This window comes from Podarcis bocagei (assembly GCF_964188305.1).
Source record: "Podarcis bocagei genome assembly, chromosome: 2".
NCBI classification, from domain to species: domain Eukaryota; kingdom Metazoa; phylum Chordata; class Lepidosauria; order Squamata; family Lacertidae; genus Podarcis; species Podarcis bocagei.
The window spans coordinates 61,095,004-61,112,894 of NC_138126.1; positions in this window are offsets into that span (position 1 = coordinate 61,095,004).

Consider the following 17,891-nt stretch of genomic DNA (forward strand, 5'->3'; position numbering starts at 1 on the left):
TTAGAAAGACAAAGGCCAGAATTCAGTTGTGTGTGAAAGCTAGAAGCTGCAGGCTGCAGGCTGGGCAACTAAGAGACAGCCATGCCTAATTTCTGCTTGAATCCAAGGCTGTGGCTATGGGAGAAGCAAGGCCCTCTTGGGGTGTTAATGCTGTGAACCCCTCCCTCATAGGCTCAGGTTGTAAATATGTGTAAATAAACCATATATCATAAAGACACCACAGCCTCCACTGTCCCTCATTCCAAAGAAAACTGAACCCTAGATAAGTGCCTGGAACCCCTGGAATCTCACACCACTCAGGGATTGGGGTGGCGTGCAACAATATTATATTTTATTATATTATATTATATCGGCTAAGGGAGCTGGGCATGTTTAGCCTGGAGAAGAGGAGGTTAAGGGGTGATATGATAGCCATGTTCAAATATATAAAAGGATGTCACATAGAGGAGGGAGAAAGGTTGTTTTCTGCTGCTCCAGAGAAGCGGACACGGAGCAATGGATCCAAACTACAAGAAAGAAGATTCCACCTAAACATTAGGAAGAACTTCCTGACAGTAAGAGCTGTTCGACAGTGGAATTTGCTGCCAAGGAGTGTGGTGGAGTCTCCTACTTTGGAGGTCCTTAAGCAGAGGCTTGACAACCATATGTCAGGAGTGCTCTGATGGTGTTTCCTGCTTGGCAGGGGGTTGGACTCAATGGCCCTTGTGGTCTCTTCCAACTCTATGATTCTATGATTCTATGATTTTATGAAGGAGCAACATTAAGAACTTCAGAAGAAGGCAAAATGACGGGAAAGCTGTTGATGCCAAAATAGGGTAGGTGGGACTGATGCAGCAATTCTTATGTTTTTCACTAGATATTGTAAACGCAGTGCCATTTGCGTTCTGTCGCAACCATGATTTCAAATGAGAAGCCAGTTGTCCTCTTGAGGCCACTTGATAGATGAATTGAGATTCAGGAACCAGCTGCCCTTGACTGTGCATTTGCTGACATCAATGTTGGTGAGCTCTCCCCAGTGTTTTGGGGAGCTGCCAGACAAATTACTGTAAAAAGCTTAGCAAGATGAATGGCGGTGATCCGTTGCTTTCAACAGGGCAGTTACTTCATCAGTAAACAAGACATACCCTGAACAAGACAATAGGGTAGTCTTAAGTTGCTGTGCATTCCTGGAGCTGAATTAAGACAACCTTCCCATTTTGCTGCAGTGATGCGGAGCAACAGCTTCAAACGGATTTCTAATGAATGCATGAGTGTCTAATGGAGATATCCATATTCTTAGGCTGCACAATGCAAGCAATGTTTTTTGTACTGTGAATGGTAATGCAGTGAATAAGGTAGCCGCTTGATATGAGCTCATGGAAAGTTAAAATGCTGACTCATTCGCTACCTTCCTTGCGTCGTCATGTACCTCACCAAATAACAATGTCGGGAGCACTAGTTACACTGATGTACTAGTCATTCTTCTGGGAAGTGCTTCACACTTACAAGATGAAGTGAATACTACTTGGATAGAAGCTGGTCTGATGCAGTCTCATGTGACAAGCTTGATGCCATTTTGGGGTCATCACTGTGCAAATCTTTACCTTGACTGCTTCTCCAGATGTGACTGGTAGGAAGGACCATTCTCCCAAGATTCTGGAAAGAAACAAGAAGACATTTTCATCCTAAGGCTATTCAGAGCTAGTAAATAAAGCAACCATATAGAACACTGGCGTATTTGTTTGCCAGATGTGCGGGTATAAAGTTTGAAAACTCTAAATAAAGCACGTTTGCCGAAGTTCATGGATGTGTATAAAACAAAAACTGGATCTCCCCTGAACAAGATCAAAGGAACAGATGGAACTACTACACCACCATGTAAGTCTGTCATCCAGCAGAAAATACTGTGGATGATTTTTGTGTGTGTTTGGAATCTGGAATGGAGCTACACAAAGGGAAACTCTGCTGAGTAATCCACAAAATAACGGATGCAATATTGAAAAAAACAAGAAATGTACACTCATATGGTTTGATGGGAATGAAGTCTCCCACTTCTTGGTACCAAAATATCTGTAGATGATGAGATATCAGCACACCCTCGTGAAGATGATGAAGCAGAAGATGAAATCTCCATAAGGATGAAGAAAATAACACGGACTACAGCGAGGAAACGAGGGACGCGGGTGGCGCTGTGGGTTAAACCACAGAGCCTAGGACTTGCCGATCGGAAGGTTGGCGGTTCAAATCCCCAGCACGGGGTGAGCTCCCATTGCTCGGTCCCAGCTCCTGCCAACCTAGCAGTTCAAAAGCACGTCAAAGTGCAAGTAGATAAATAGGTACCGCTCCGGCGGGAAGGTAAACGGCGTTTCCGTGCATTGCTCTGGTTCGCCAGAAGCGGCTTAGTCATGCTGGCCACATGACCCGGAAGCTGTACGCCAGCTCCCTTGGCCAATAAAGCGAGATGAGCGCCGCGACCCCAGAGTCTGCCACGACTGGACCTAATGGTCAGGGGTCCATTTACCTTTACCTTACAGCGAGGAAAAAGATTAATCTTCTGTTCAGTTTTGTTTAGTTTGAGTTCTGTATTGATATGCACCACCACATTGCTACTTATATTGGACATAAAAATAAACAGTAAAATAATGAATGCAACTTATAAAACAAACTGATAAATATGATAGGGTTACTGACTTTTGCACAGGGTGGTTTTTTTTTGGCATATGATTGTCTTTGCAGGACACCCTGAAAAATTTGCAGCAGTGTTGGTAATTCTACTACGTCTGTAAAGAAAAGGGACTTGCTGGCTAACAGTCCACAGTGACTAACATGGTAACTCACATGGTGCCCTCCAGATGTTGGTGAACTACAACTCCCAGTATCCCTGATCATTGGCCATGCTGGCTGGTGGGAATTGATCAGCATCTGGAGGACACCATGTTGTCTGCCCCTGCTATACTGCATGATCTTCTACTGACTCAGAGGGAGGTGGTCTGATACCAAACAATTTAGCTCAGAGTAGAGTTATTTCTGCTCTTTGGGCAATGTCTGCTATTTGCCTGACAGTCAGCCTCTTCGTCGTCAGATCTGTTTCATAGATCCTTCTCCCCCCCCCCCTTGTCTTCATAACTACTTAATACTTGTGAACAAATTCACAAGTCACACTCAATTTGTGCCATGCCGCTATTGGTCTAAGGGTTTGTAAGGCAAATGAGAGCAAAAATGACAACTTAAGATGTTCTGGCACTCCATAGTAGATTAAAATGGTCATCTCAATCCCAGAGAGAAAAATCATATGGAGTTGTGTCATGTAATACTGACTCAATGAAGATACTTTAAGATTTACTGTCCTCCAGAGCCAAGGCAATTAGAAACAGAACCTTCTTCTCTTCTGGTTGGTATTTTCTATAGCTGGCACATAATTACTGCAATAGGATTTCAATCGTTCCCAGTGGAGTGGAGAGTCTCTTGGGATTGATTTGAGATCTAGAGTAGACACGAGGCAAATTTGTATTGTTGTTGTACAAATGAAAGCAAATTGGAAGCTTTCAAGAAACACATACTCGGCTGCAGAATAGAAAGTAGACATTCTGGGGCTAGGAATAAATGGCTAGTCTGTCAAAACATAGTGCCCAAATAGTCAGTCACTCAGAGGATGTGTCTGCAGTTTCAGCAGTTATGGGGAAAATGGACCGGATAGGATTAATTATTTTACAGCAGAATCTGACAGTATGGAAAAGGTACTTGAAGGTTTCTCAGAGACATCATCATCAGATTCAGACAGAAGTGTTATGAAAGCCCTAAAATTTAAAACTTGCATGAGCAACTAACTGCATTATCTTTGTGGTTCTTTAGTCCTGTCACCAATTTGTTTTATAACTTCTACCTGGCAAAGGGGACATGTTCGTCAAGATCTGAAACTTACACAGACATTCTAGGGTATTGTGTTATGTCTTTGCTGCAAGGTCCTTGCCCTTCTTTTTCTTCCTTACTCTTTCTGGGCTATGGTGGGAAATCTAGCCTTGTGGGTAAGACTAGAGCAACTCAGCCTAAACAATCTTCTCAACACAAACAGGAGAATAAACCAAAGCTATGAGGATATGATGAGGGACTGGCATTGCTCTTGACGTAGAAAGATAAGAAAATAAGCTTCTCTTGTCCAGTTGCTGAAATTTGTTGTTGTTTAGTCGTTTACTCGTGTCCAACTCTTCGTGACCCCATGGACCAGAGCACGCCAGGCACTCCTGTCTTCCACTGCCTCCCGCAGTTTGGTCAAACTCATGCTGATAGCTTCAAGAACACTATCCAACCATCTCGTCCTCTGTCATCCCCTTCTCCTTGTGCCCTCAATCTTTCCCAGCATCACGGTCTTTTCCAGGGAGTCTTCTTATGATGATGTAAAAGGCACATACAGTAAGCAAGACAGGGGGTGGGGTGGGAAGGTGGCAGCTTGAAATTTCTACAGTCACAGTTTGGGCTGGGAACTTTCCCCAATACATTTTTCCTATCAGAGGTTAATAATTTCTCAGTGCTAGTTTTTCTTTTAACCAAACCACCTATTAGTCACCCCATTACCTGCTGTTACTCAAAATGACCTTTGCAATTTCCATCCCTGAATGTGTCTCTCTCCTTCGCCATGGCAAAGAGTGGTCATCAACAACAATCTGAGGCCACGCCATCAGGTCAATGTATTAATTATTTTGAAGGCCTGAAAGTTCAACACAAAGGCACCAATGGCGGGGCAAGAGAGGGTGGCTCTTTATTAAAGTCCTCTGTTGCTAGGAAGCTGCCTATTAAAATGTGTTCTCTGGAATATGGAATGCAGACTCTGTGGTTCATTCATTCATTCATTCATTTTTACACTGGGAGGTCTGGGCTGCTGCAGCCCTTCAGGAAGAAGAGCATATCAGCATGGAGAATACATTGGGAATGATTTGATTCATGCATATGGTCACCTCTTTGTGTTCAGAGATTCTCTGGTTCCCTTCTGCTCACAAGGCTGATGGAGGTCAGGAATAGACAAGGCTGGTTCCAAGTTTGAGGGGGCCCTGAGCAAAAGCGGCCTATGGTGGTGGCTGCCCTCTTCTGTCAGTGAGCCCTGATAGGCTTGGCCCATGACAGGCAGCAGAATTCGGAGCAGTTGGCTGTAAGTAACATCAAGGGATGAGTGTTTCTGGCTGCCCCACTCTTGCCTTTGGAAGCATTGTAAGAAGCTGATGCCTGGCCAGTGATGCCAAAGAGGCAGCAACCATTTACGGTGTCAGGGTGCTGTTGGTGGCTGATTGCCCAGGAAAGCAGAGAGACAAGAGAAAACACAGGCTTTTTAGTCCTTTGTATTATTATGACAGATGCCAAGGCAAGGCAACCAAGCACCTTTCAGTATATAACGTTGCTCCGAGTGAAGATTCACGCACCTCTTCTCCGTACAGTGGTACCTCGGGTTACAGACGCTTCAGGTTACAGACTCCGCTAACCTAGAAATAGTACCTTGGGTTAAGAACTTTGCTTCAGGATGAGAACAGAAATGGCACAGCGGCAGCGGGAGGCCCCATTAGCTAAAGTGGTACCTCAGCTTAAGTACAGTTTCAGGTTAAGAACGGACCTCCAGAACGAATTAAGTTCTTAACGTGAGGTGCCACTGTACTTCCCTATTCATCAAACTCATCCCTTCTCCTACGGTTGCTGTTAAGGGCCACCTGCCTTTGAGCCCTCTGGCCTGCTATTCTCAGTGAATACCTGGTTTGAGGGGAGGGAACATGTTCTGGGAGACTCTCCAGCGGCAGTGTGTCAGTCAGCTGCTGCTTGGGCTCTGCCTGCTCAGTGCTACCTGGCTCCTCATCTCCCAACTTCTTCCCTCTTCTTCTTCTTCCTCTGGGGTGTGCCCTGTGTCGAACCAGTCCTGTAGATCTATACTACTGCCCCTTCCTGCTCTCTGGAAGGCTCCTGGGGAAGTGGTCTCCACCACTCCTCTTCCTCTGCCCAGTCCCCTGACATGGGGGAAGCTGAGGCTGGAGCATCTGATCTCATTGACTTGATTCTACGGGTGGGGGAGAAATTTGATTCTGCTTGCCTTCAAAGGTGCACATACCTGATCCCTGAAACATATGTTTGTACAGTGTTCTATACTTAACAAGTTTTGGGAGAAAGTGCTGGACTATGTAACTATGACTGCGCAGAAAAAGTTAAATCGTTCAGGGGAGAATATTTTCTTGAACTATATACCTGCAGTACGGAAATTATCAACAGGACAACGGAAATGGGTTTTCTATGCCCAAATGGTGGCCAAGAGATTGGTTTTGAGGAATTGGAAAAATAAAGGTATGATAGCCTTCAATCAATGGACTCACGATATGTCATTACTTGTAATTTATGAATTGACAGCTTCCAGGTGCAGACTCCGTATGGATAAATACGATAACATTTGGAATGAATTTATACAAAATGTAGTAGGCTATTAACATTTACATAAGCACTAGGACAATAACACTATACCAATGTATACAAGAATGTATGGGAATATTGTATATTGCTTTTTTGTATATTTTCGCTTTTATATGTATCTTCGTTATTGTTGTTTTTCTCCCTCTCAATTTTCTTTCTTTTTTCCTGGATCACTTTATTTCTTTTAATTGAAATCACCTGAATAAAATATAAATATTAAAAAATACTTACTCCACACTAGCCCCAAACAAGATGTCAACCCAAACACAGCTGTCTTTTCAAAATTTGAGCTTCTCTGAATTTCGCAATACAATTCTGCAGCTGCGATATGTGTGCAAGAGGGCATGTGCTGTAGTGAAATAGATACTTGTGAAATCAACTTACAACAATGTGTTGTATCAGAGGAAATTGCTTTGCAAAAATGTGGCCAGAACATCCAGGAACAGGTTGAAACTCTTCAGGCACCCTTATTATTAATATTATCATAATTGCTGCCAAAGATGTAATTCTATTATATTTATAGTACCGAAATGCTTTTGCATTTCTTTTTGGTATACTCTTGCACTTGCTTCTGTATGCTACTGGTTTCTGATCGCTTGCATGCTGCGAACTACCAGACAACGGGCAACTTCATGGGTGATTCCATTCCTTCCCAAAGGAGAAGCAAACCAGGAAGTACTTCAAAGAGTCCCATCCAAGCATGAGAGTTTGGTGCTGCTGTCACTGGCATTGTGTTGCTGTTGAAGTGACAGCCATGATGATTGTGCTAGTGTGTTTGAACTGGCAGCCATGAGCATAGGGACTGTCATGGTCCCTTTGTGAATTGCAGGTGTCATGCACGCCTCTTCGATGCAAATTATATTCACAAGCCTTCTGAACTGGAAGCATCCTAATGCCTCATAAAAGAGGCACCAACTTTACCACACTGTCCCTTTGCATTAGCAATTTTTCTTGCAGCAGTATTTCACACCGTACTTCCGTCCTTGTTTTCACCAGTTCCCCTTAAAAAATGTTTTGATCTGATTGCACGTATGCCCATCTATTCACCGATTCCCACTCACTCAAAACCTCCTTTCAACTTTTGTTTTTTGCTCATTTTGAGCATATTTATCAATTTTACAGGGTGTAACAGAGACATCGTTTTACATTTCTTCTCTTTGTTCTCTGCCCCCTTTTCAAATTTTGCATCCTCCAGTAAAGTTGTTCAAAAGCGACCTTTTTAATGTGGGCATTAAAAAACACAAACACACATCACTAAGACTGAACCCAAAATATGCAAAAATAGAGAGGCACCGTTATAATGAGAGGAGGAATTGTGTGTGCATGCTCAAGAAGGTACAGTGTGCCAAGCTTGCTAAATATGTAGCCCAGAGACAATAATGAACGATACGTTATAATGTACAGAAAAGTCCTTTAGTTAGACCAAAGGCTCACTTAGTCCAGCACTCTGTTCCCACAGTGCTCAGCCAGAGGGCTAGAGGAAGTCCACAAGTAGGACCTGACTTCTAGTATTATGAGAGATGAAGGAAACCTCTCTGTCCACTTTCTCCACCCCATTTATAATTTTAATAACCCTATCATCTCCCCACTCAATCTTCTTTTTCTAAACCAAGAGGTCCCAATCAGTAAGACCTTTCCTCACAAACAAATTGTTCTCATCCCATGATCATTTTAGCTGCCCTTTTAAAAATAACATTTTCCAGCTCTACAACACCTTTTTTGAGGTGCAGCGACTGAATGTTAAGGTGGCACAAACATGGTTTATGTGGCTTTGTTCTTGCCGCCGTTTCCAAAATGGCTGCCGGCGGAGGGAGCCACAGTCATGGAGATGGCTACTGGCTCACTGTGTGGACACTGAAATCTCACACAAGGAGTCTTAGCTTAACTAAATATAAAAATGGGGGAGAATGCCATGTATGCCATCTTGAGCAATGAGGAGGAAATGTGGGATATAAATGTAGTAAATAAGTATATATTTTTTATACTTTTTAAAAAAATGCTATCATATAATGTGTGAAGAGTATAAATTTCTTAACAGAAACAATATGATCATCATAAAACTGGTAACATACCAAAAGTTGTAGTCACTTTCTTAAGAACTGCTGTTTGGCAGCACAGTTTGTTCATAGGAAGAAGCACACACATATGTTCTATTCGTGTCTCTGCATGTTTTTGACTCTGAGGCTGCAACCCTAACCCCATTTACCTGGCACTAAGCCCCATTGGATTCAGTGGGACTTACTTCTGAGTAGACATGATTAGGTTTGCGCTGTGAGTCATCTTCAGCAGCTTGAATATATTTGAACAATTTCCATAACCAGAGAAATCCTTGGCAATCTTCCCCAGCAAATATGGGCCATCACTTTTCTTCAAAGCCTTCACAGAACATCCATTGCCATAATGGCATCCACATTTTCCTATATAATTTCAAAATTGCTTTTTTTAAAGGGATTGCAAATGAATCATGATCAATGCTTTGGTTCAGTATTTGGATGAAGACATTCACATACTGAGGAAACTCTGAACACCACAATCCTATGTATATCTACTCAGAAGTAAGTCATATTGAGTTCACTGGGATTTACTCCCATGTAAGCAGTTATAGGCTCACAGCCTAAGTTTCCTACCATCATGTTGCATCCAAAGGATTATTTAATTAATCCATTAAAGGATAGCATGGAGTATGTGTTTCCAATTTAAATATTTTCATATTCTTTATGTTAATGAATATAGTATTAACTATGTGCATACAGTGGTACCTCGGGTTAAGTACTTAATTCGTTCCGGAGGTCCATTCTTAACCTGAAACTGTTCTTAACCTGAAGCACTACTTTAGCTAATGGGACCTCCCACTGCCGCCGTGCCGCTGGAGCACTATTTCTGTTCTCATCCTGAAGCAAAATTCTTAACCCAAGGTAATATTTCTGGGTTAGCGGAGTCTGTAACCTGAAGCGTATGTGTCAGGGGTTTAGGTGCAGAGGCACGGGCAAGGGAGGAAACAGAGAGCGAAGGGGAGGAGACAGAGGAAAGGATGAGTGATGACGACGACCCGAGATCTCCCAGTCTTTCCAGTGAATCAGAGGATTCACAGAAAGGAGCACCAGTGGCCAGGGCAAGGGGGGAATCTAGAGAGGCAACCCAGGAAGATAGAGCCAGAGGAGACTCAGGGGGGAGCAGCTGGAAATCGGGACCAGCGTCACCGCCAGGAAGTAGGGAAGAGGAAAGGAGCCAGGGGGGAAGCGCTGGCAGCTCACCACAGGAGGGAGGGCAGGAGTCAGGAGTGGCCACACCTCCATCGGGGAGCGAAGAAACGGTTAAGAGGAAAGTGGAAGGTTGGGCGCGCGCGCCAAGTTCAAATGCAGAGGAAGGCGGCGCAGTGAGCAGCCCCGAAAGGGAACCAGGTCCTAAAGCCCGGCGCAAGGAGGCAGAAGGGTCCGGGTCAGCGTCAGAAGAATCCCGGAAGGAAGAAGCCCCGGGGGGTAGAGGGACCCAGAGGAGGACAGTCAGGAGGAAAAGGTGGAGCAAGGCTAGGATATTAAGTTGGTGCGCACGGGGCGGAGACTCAGACGGAGCCTCGCCGATCTAGCTAGTAGACGTAGAGTTGCAGACAGCAGCGTGAGAATGGAAACTGTAATTCAATAAAGACTTTTACTTAATGACCGCTGGCTAGCGTGATCCTCTGTGAGCTAGGATCTTGAAGCAGCTCTGACAGTAGGCTCCGTCACCACATTGTGGGCATCTGCAGCCTCGAGGAGGGGAGAGAAACAGGCGCCCACTAGCGAGCTCACGAACGGCAGGAGACATGACGGCTGAGCAGCAGATAGAGGACCTCAGAAAAGCAGTGGCACAACTGAACGCCGAGGTTCTCGCATCCAGGAAGAGAGAGGATGAGGCAGCTGCCGCCTGCAGGGATCTCCAGGTCAGGTTAGACGTACTGGCAAAGCAAACACCCCGGCAGGAGGGAATTGGGTTGGCGAGACGGACAGGCGGACTGCTCTCTCACTTCGATGGGAACCTGCAACAGTATCCCAACTTTAGAGCCGACGTACTGTGCGCACTGCAACTGTTGCATAAAGACTTTAGAGATGAACAGGAGAGAGTGGGGTTCATCATGTCCCATCTGCATGGGGAGGCGAAAGCATGGTTGCGCAATTTATGGAGAGATAACGATCCGGCGCTCCAGAATGCGGATGCCTTTATTAAAGCGATGGATGGGTGTTTCTTATCAAGTATTGACATTGATCTTGCACGGAAGGAGGTGCATGGGCTGAGACAAGGGAGGGCCAGCGTCAGACAGTATCATGCCCGCTTTTTCGCCTTGGTCAGCGCCCTGGAATGGGACAGAGATTCGGCTCCTGTAAGAGACCTCTTTTGGGAGGGACTGCACAACTCGATTAAAGATGAGATAGCGAGGGGGGAGAGACCCCGAACCACCCAGGAGGTCGTTCAGAGGGCACTGGCTGTGGGGGTGAGGCTGGAAGGACGTCCGTGGAGCAAGGACGAAGGACGTGGAGGGCGCGAACCAGCCGGGGGCCCCTCCTTCTTTCCCAGAGAAGCAGCACGGGCGCAATCCACGCCTCCGCCAGGAGGAGGAGCCGAACCTATGGAGGTTGGAGGTGCAAGGGCTCAGTCAGCAACCAGAGCCCTAGCACCGGCAGCAGTGAAGGCGAAGCCTCCTAGAGGGACCAGGAAGTGTTACGTCTGTGAGCAGCCAGGGCATATGGCGAAAGAGTGTCCCCAGAGGCCCCACAAGCTTACTGCAGCCTCAGCAATGGTGACTGCAGCAACGCAGCAGGGAGGACCACAGCAGGGAAACGACGATGTCTGGCTGGAGGAAGAGGCACTGGGGCCCAGCCAGACGTGTTAGTGACGCAGTCCCCAGAGATTTTACAGCCAGTGAACCCCCTCCCGCCCAAACCAGTAGTGAGGCTCACAGCATCTCTCCAGCTACCCACTGGAATCACCATGGACGTGCCAATCACCATCGACTCCGGCAGCAACGCGGACTTTATAGGGCAGGAATTTGTCGACAGGCACGCTGTGCAGTTGCTGCCGGCCACACTGCCCCTGCAGGTTGTCACTGTGGATGGCAGGGAGCTGCTAGGGGGGCAAGTGGTGAAGCAGACGCCACCAATGGTGATGCGACTTGGAAATCACAGGGAAGTCATCAGCTTCAACGTCACTCAACTGTCTGACACGCCCATTGTATTGGGCATGAGTTGGCTGGACAAGCACAGCCCAACGATGGCTTGGTTCCAGAGGCAGCTGGTTTTCGGCTCTTCCTTTTGTGCTGAACACTGCATCGTACCCAGGCAGGAAGGAGAGGAAGAGGAGTCACAGCTGCTGCTAGGCACGCTGCAAGCGATTCCCCACAAGTACGCAGAATTTCTGGAAGTTTTCTGCGAGAAGGAGGCGGACAGGCTACCCCCTCACAGACCATATGACTGCAAAATTGACCTGCTGCCGGGGGCGGCGCTGCCTAAAGGGAAGCTGTATTCCATGTCTGAGGACGAACTGCAGGAACTCAAAGACTTCATCGATCATAATTTGGAGCGCGGTTTCATCCGAGAGTCTAAGGCAGCGGGGGGCAGTCCTGTATTCTTTGTTAAGAAGCGAGACACGCCCCAAAAAAGACTCGTAGTGGATTACAGGATTTTGAACAGTGTGACCAAGCCGTCGGACTTCCCCATGCCCCGCATCGACGACCTCCTGGCGAAGGTACGGAAGGGAAAGGTGTTCACCAAGTTGGACCTGCGGGGGGCGTACAACCTCATTCGCATGCGGGAGGGTGATGAGTGGAAGACAGCCATGTTCACGCCACTGGGTACCTACGAATACAGAGTTATGCCTTTTGGACTGCAAAATGGCGCTCACGTTTTTCAAGCATTTATGCATCACGTGTTGGCGGGACTTCTCTACAAGACGTGCGTCTGTTTCTTGGATGACATCCTGATCTTTTCGGAGTCGCAGCAAGAACATGACAAGCACGTCAAGGAAGTGCTGGGCAGGCTAAAGCAACACAGGCTCTACGCCAAGCTGGAGAAGTGCCAATTTGACGTGCCGGAGGTGGATTTTCTGGGCTACAAGCTGTCTGACAAAGGGCTCGCCATGGACAGCGCCAAGGTTCGAGCAGTGTTGGATTGGAAGAGCCCACGCAACCGGAAGGAGGTCCAACGGTTTGTCGGCTTTGCGAACTTCTATCGCAAGTTTATCAAGGGCTTCGCGATGCAGACGGCGGCCATCACTGACACCCTTAGCTCCAAGAAGAAGAAGTTCATCTGGACAGAGCAGGCGGAGCAGTCCTTTCAGGCCCTCAAGCGTCTCTTCGCGTCGGAAGAGCAGCTGCTTCATGTCAACCCCAGCATGCCGATGAGGGTGGAGACAGACGCTTCGGACAGAGCAGTGGGGGCGGTCCTGCTGCAGAAGGACCAGCAGGGCGTGTGGCGGCCGGGAGCGTTTTACTCCAGGAAGCTCAGCAAGTCCGAGCAGAACTACACCATATGGGACAGGGAGTTGCTGGCCATTCATGCAGCGTTCAAGGCGTGGAGGCACTTTCTGATCGGCGCCAAGCACACGGTGCAGGTTTGCACGGACCACAAGAATCTGGAACACTGGCGCACGGCACAGTTCCTGAACCAGAGGCAGATACGTTGGGCTGAGTTCTTTGCGGACTTCGACTTCCGAATAGAGTATGTCCCGGGGGACACCAACATCATGGCAGACGCTCTCTCCCGCAAGCCACAGTATCTGGAGGACGCAACACCAGCGGCCGCCATGCACATCTTTGCACCGACAGTGTGGGCGTGCGCCGCGGCGACCGTGGACCTAGAGGCGGTGCGGCGAGCGTTGCAGGGGGACTCCTTCGCACAAACGAAGATGGCAGAGGTGCGAGGGGGCAAGGCAGCGGCCGACGGTTTCCAGCTACGAGATGGATTGCTCATCCGTAAAGGGGCCATCTACGTGCCGGGTGACGAACTTCGAGCCAAGGTGCTACAGCAGCTGCACGACGCACCCACGGCCGGGCACTTTGGCAAGGAGAAGACGGTGGAATTAGTAGCCAGGGATTTCTGGTGGCCTGGAATGAGAGGGGAGGTCGCAGACTACGTGGCGAGGTGTGACACTTGCCAGAGGGCAAAGACGGTGCACAAACCGCCGGCTGGACTGTTGGAGCCGCTGCAAACTCCGGTCGAACCTTGGGAAAGGGTGGCTCTGGACTTTGTCACGGATCTGCCCAGCTCAAGGGGCAAGACGGCAGTGTTGGTGGTGGTGGACCTGTTCTCCAAGATGGCGCATTTCATTCCGTGTGCTAAGGTGGCCACGGCAGAGCAAACCGCCAAACTGTTCATAGACCACGTGTTCAAGGTTCACGGTCTGCCACGGTCTATTCTGTCCGACCGCGGGCGGCAGTTCATCTCGAACTTCTGGCAGAAGCTGATGGGCTTCCTAAACGTCAAGATCAATCTGGCGTCGGCGAGACACCCGCAGACCAACGGGCAAGCGGAGCGAGCCAATGCCATCATGCAGCAGTACCTGAGATGTTATGCGAACCAACAGCCTGCGACGTGGGTGGATTACCTGCCGCTTGCAGAGTTTGCCTACAACAACACGAAGCACGTATCCACGGGCGTCACGCCGTTCTTCGCCAACAACGGGCGGCACCCTAGAACCTTCCCGGGACTGGAATGCAGGGGAGAAGGGGAGCCGCAGTCAGCAGATGCGTTCGCGTCGGAGCTGCAGGAAGTCCACGATCAGCTGCGGCGCCACCTGGAGCTGGCTAAACACGCATACAAGGTACAAGCGGACAAACACAGAAGGGTTGGCGAAGAGCTCCACGTGGGAGACTGGGTCTGGTTAGCAGCCCACGCAGTGCCGGCCAGGTCGTTGGCCAAGAAGAAACTAGGGCATAAACAACTGGGGCCCTACCAAGTCGAAGAGCAGGTCAACCCGGTGGCTTTCAGGCTGGCGCTTCCGGAGGGTTCCAGAATGCATCCGGTGTTCCACAGATCGGTGCTCACTCCCTACAAGGCACCGCACAGGTTCCAGGAACCCGGAACGGCGCCGAGTCCGCTCAGAGAAGGAACGGGGCACGCGGGAGTGGCACAGGAGGAGCGCATCAACGAAGTCACGGAGATTTTGGACTCCAGATGGGGGGAAGAGGGAGTAGAATACTTTCTCGCCAGGGAGGGCACCCCGGCCAGTGCGAACAGCTGGGTGCCGGGCTACGCTTTAGACGAACCTCTGCTCAAAGACGAGTTTCATGCCCTCTTCCCACATAGACCTATGCCAGCGGACTTTTTCGACGACTGGCTTTTCACGCCCACGCTTTCGGACAGCACGTTCAGGGGGTTCGACTCGGACGAGGAACCGACACGAGACGTCCGTTCCCCGGAGGGGTCACCCTCGGGATCTGTCTCAGAACCCTCGTATTGGTGGGACGATAGGCCGGAGGAGCAGTTCCGCAGGAAGTGGCTGGTCTGTTCCGGCCGAGCAACGCCGCCTGGAGGAAGTGCGGGAGAGACGGACATGGACATTTTCGGGGACGACCCTGGTTTCGAGCACGGCGGCACAGAGATGGAAGAGGAGGTGACTGTCGTCAACGAGAGCAGGGAGGAAGACCCGGAAGAGTTCCGATGGAGGCCTGCCACGGGAAGCGACCGATATCCGACGTTCGTCCCTTCGCAACAGCAGCCCCCAGCTCCAGCACCGGAAGGAGGGGAGGGGGGACTGGGGGGCTTCGAGGGGGGGATGGATGTCAGGGGTTTAGGTGCAGAGGCACGGGCAAGGGAGGAAACAGAGAGCGAAGGGGAGGAGACAGAGGAAAGGATGAGTGATGACGACGACCCGAGATCTCCCAGTCTTTCCAGTGAATCAGAGGATTCACAGAAAGGAGCACCAGTGGCCAGGGCAAGGGGGGAATCTAGAGAGGCAACCCAGGAAGATAGAGCCAGAGGAGACTCAGGGGGGAGCAGCTGGAAATCGGGACCAGCGTCACCGCCAGGAAGTAGGGAAGAGGAAAGGAGCCAGGGGGGAAGCGCTGGCAGCTCACCACAGGAGGGAGGGCAGGAGTCAGGAGTGGCCACACCTCCATCGGGGAGCGAAGAAACGGTTAAGAGGAAAGTGGAAGGTTGGGCGCGCGCGCCAAGTTCAAATGCAGAGGAAGGCGGCGCAGTGAGCAGCCCCGAAAGGGAACCAGGTCCTAAAGCCCGGCGCAAGGAGGCAGAAGGGTCCGGGTCAGCGTCAGAAGAATCCCGGAAGGAAGAAGCCCCGGGGGGTAGAGGGACCCAGAGGAGGACAGTCAGGAGGAAAAGGTGGAGCAAGGCTAGGATATTAAGTTGGTGCGCACGGGGCGGAGACTCAGACGGAGCCTCGCCGATCTAGCTAGTAGACGTAGAGTTGCAGACAGCAGCGTGAGAATGGAAACTGTAATTCAATAAAGACTTTTACTTAATGACCGCTGGCTAGCGTGATCCTCTGTGAGCTAGGATCTTGAAGCAGCTCTGACAGTATGTAACCTGAAGCGTATGTAACCCGAGTTACCACTGTACAGTCCAGTTCACATTAACCTTAAATTTAATCCATATGGCACACCTACAGGATGAACAGGAAAGGAAATCAACAGTGTGAATCAAACCTTAAATTGGGTTGTCCACCTCAATCTTCAAGAAGGTTACTAAAATAATAATAATCAGGTGGTGGGGGAGGGTGTTCTGGAGATGCAAATGTGATGTTGTCACCAGCAAAAAATTGCCCTAAATTACTGAGTCATTTAGCTGCACTCCTGGTCACTTACAAAATAATGAATGAAACACTGAGGTTCTTGGATCAAAGGAGCTGGGATGAGGCTACATTCCAGTTTCACGCTCTTTCTTGATCAAAAATGCCATGAAATCATCTCTCCCCCCCCCCCGCCCCATTTCTTTTTTTGTAGCAATTCATGCCTTAGCCCAGGATTCTAGCTGGAGTCAGATTTTTGGTTTTTTTTCCTGAAGCCATTGAAGCAGGAAAATATTTCCCCCTTGTTTTCTGCATGTTTGTTAATGAGCATCTGTAGTGTAAAATGTGTGGGTGGTTTCATGTTCCAAGAAACAAAGCAATTTGCCTTCCAAAAACTATATTGTGCTTTTTGATATTGGGTTCTTCTTCCTCTAGTAAAGGGGAGAGATGGTCCAAAATCATGTTTTAGGCTGTGCAAGAGATGCCTTCTTGCCAAAGCTTCATGTGTGGCCCCCTCCCCCATCTATTCAGGTCTGTTTATTTGGAAAGTGTGTCGTAATGAAGTGATTTTGACAAGGATATGCTTTTGCACAGAGTTTCCCTCTCTGTCACTGGCAAGCACATGGCTGAAAGGTGGACTGGTGTACATGGTCATAGAGGAAGAAGAAGAAGAAGAGTTTGGATTTGATATCCCGCCTTTCACTCCCCTTCAGGAGTCTCAAAGCGGCTAACATTCTCCTTTCCCTTCCTCCCCCACAACAAACACTCTGTGAGGTGAGTGGGGCTGAGAGACTTCACAGAAGTGTGACTGGCCCAAGGTCACCCAGCAGCTGCATGTGGAGGAGCGGAGACACGAACCCGGTTTCCCAGATTACGTGACTACCGCTCTGAACCACTACACCACACTGGCTCTCTTCAACCAGGAACCATGAAGCAGCACCTAAGCTCAAGTTGGCCTCTTTATTCTTTAATCACCGAAAGCCAGTTCTGAACTGTTGCTGCTTGGGGTTAAGATTCAGTCACATGCCAACAGGTTGGCTGAGCAGGGATTCCCAGAGCAGGGACCGTTGGAACTAAGGTCAGATCCTGTGCCTTCTGCCATGCCAACGCTGCTTACCTGCTGTAAACAAAGTTGCAGCCTGTTTTATCCCATGAAGATGCTTGGCTGTGATTACTCCTGCCATGTCAAGGAGCCCCAGCCTGTGCTTGCCGCAGAGTGAAATTTGCTCCCAGTGACTTGGGTGGTTTTAAAAAGGGGGTTAGAAAATTCCAAGGAGGATAAGGTGGTTACAAACCATGATGGTTGGTGTTATGTACTGAAGTTCTCATCCTGGGCCAGCAGAGGGATACTGTAGATAGTTTTCACTCAGGTCCACATATGCAAATAAGGAACTGAAAGTGATGTTCAGTGATTGGATAGTTACAGAAAGTTGTTACTGTTGCCTTGTAGTTGAGCTCTATATAAGCAGATTGGCTGAACCCTTCAGTCCAGTTCTGTTCTGGCCTGTGAATAAACAAGAGCTGTTTGAAGAATCACTGTGTCGTCTGATATGTTCACCCACAACTTAACAGTTATGTGCTGCTACTTCCAGTGCCTCTGAATACCAGTTGCTGGGAAGCGTTTGTGCCCTGCTAGCAAGCTTCCCTTAGACATCTGGTTGGCCACTGTGTGAGAACAGGATGCTGGACTAGTTTGGCCTTTTGTCCGATCCAGCAGGAATCCTCTTATGCTCTTAAGTAGGTATAAAATTGCAGCTAGT